This window comes from Capsicum annuum, chromosome 12, assembly GCF_002878395.1.
Source record: "Capsicum annuum cultivar UCD-10X-F1 chromosome 12, UCD10Xv1.1, whole genome shotgun sequence".
In the NCBI taxonomy this organism is placed as follows: domain Eukaryota; kingdom Viridiplantae; phylum Streptophyta; class Magnoliopsida; order Solanales; family Solanaceae; genus Capsicum; species Capsicum annuum.
Genome location: NC_061122.1, coordinates 66,417,667 through 66,419,771, shown reverse-complemented (window position 1 = coordinate 66,419,771; position 2,105 = coordinate 66,417,667).

Sequence of the window (2,105 nt, the reverse complement as noted above, 5' to 3'; positions counted from 1 at the left end):
GGCACCCAAGAACCCATCAATGAAAATTATTATTTTTCTTTCTTCTTCTTCTTCTTCTTCTTCTTCTTCTTCTTCTTCTTCTTCTTCTCCCTTTTCGTCTCCCTCTCCCTCTTCTTCCTCTTCTTCCTCTTCTTCTTCCTCTTCGTCCTCTTCTTCCTCCTCTTCCTCCTCCCCCTCCTCCTCATCTTCTTCTTCTTCTTCTTCTTCTTCTTCTTCTTCTTCTTCTTCTTCTTCTTCTTCTTCTTCTTCTTCTTCTTCTTCTTCTTCTTCTTCATCAATAGCATCTAAGACACATCAATGGCATTCAAGATTAATTTATCATCTTCATCATCTCCTCATTCAAGAATTCAAGTTCTTAAATTTTTTCAAGTTAATTCGGGTTCAATGGCATTTCTTCTTCAATAGCATCCAAGAACTAATCAATGACATTCAAGATTAATTTATCATTTTCCTCATCTCCCCATTCAAGAATTCAAGTTCTTAATTTTTTTCAAGTTTTTTGAATCGAATTTCTTAGTTCAAGTGAGAACTCATTAATGACATTTCTTCTTCTTCTTCTTCTTCTTCTTCTTCTTCTTCTTCTTCTTCAATGGCATCCAAGAACTCGAATTCTGTGAGAATGTTGAATCAAAAAAGTCGAATGTCATTGATTACGTGAAGCTGAATTGAATGTTGAATCAAAATATTGAATCGAATTACGTGAAATTCATCAAAAAAATAAGTCGACGAAATTTTGAATTTTTCGGCCCCGTCACTGTTCATCGGCATTTCACCATTGAAGCTGCATCATTGAAGGCATTGAAGAAGAAGAATAGAAGAAGAAGAAAAAGAAGAAGAAGGAGAAGAAGAAGAATAGAATAAGAAGCCAATATTTATTAAAAAAAATTTATTAAAAATAATGACGTGGGAATAAAAAAATAATGATTTTAAAGTGAAAAAAAGTTAACTGACACGCCTATGGGCGCGTGTAGACATGTCCAGTGACACGTCAGCAATTGTGGGGGGGGGGGGGGGGGTAATAAATTCGGTAAAAATAAGTTCAGGGTGGTAATAGGTCACCTTAAAAGGTTGAGTGTGTAGTTGGAATTTTAACTAAAGGTTGGGGGGTAACAGACCGTTTTATGTCCATCCAGAGAGTGTCAAGATTATGCAAATAGTTTTAACTCTTTATGAAGCTATTAGACCCAATGTTGTAGTTGTAGCAGGCTACAAGACTCTTTTTATGGGATAGTTTTGTGGGACATTGCTAAGAAAATTTTTTGAACAATAAAGTAGTGCTGCAAGGTAGATCAAGAATTCCAAACATGTGAGGAAGTTCTTTGTTCATGTTCAGCCATGGACTTTTGACAATGATATTGTTGGTGCAAGGCTTTACAACTCGAACCTTGAGGACAAAGTTTTTATTGGGGCCGGAGGTATTTATGAATGGGTCTAGACCCGTTTTGACAAAATAGCCCAAGAGCATATTAAATGGCTGTGTGGGATTCGGGCTGATAAATAACACTTGTGAGAGCAAAATAGGTTATGGAAATTGTGATGAATGCTTAGGCAAAAGCTTTAATTCTCATCCCCAATTCTCTCTAATCCTCTCATCCCCTTCCACTATTATTCCTCTTTTTCATATTGTAATTTCTCCTTTTCATATTAATCAAAGTTTATTAGTTTCGTTAACTCTGTGTATTGATTGTCGAGTTGATGACAACTAATATTACTAGACCTTTCATGTCCGTATGAGCTCGCCCTGCGCACCTAACCCTGACGCGTGATCCCTTTTTATTTTTATGTTTATGCCATTAGTGTTCGGACCTTCAATGGCTTCTTGCATAGATTTTTTGTTTACTCTTTCTCGAGAATTTCCTCTTGACTCTATTCAACCTCTCCCTTGAGTGCCACATATATTCAACCAATTATTATCCTATAAAAGTAGAAATTTCATTTTTGGCTTTAGAACAAAATTGTCTACACCTGTCACCAACGTGTGGGGCACTTCACTAAGTATTTTTCATATCCTTTTCCTATAAGACATAAATCTACGGTCCTATGGTTTCTTCGCACTTCCTCTGTAACTCATCTTGAAACCACCACCTTTATTTCATCCCACAAAT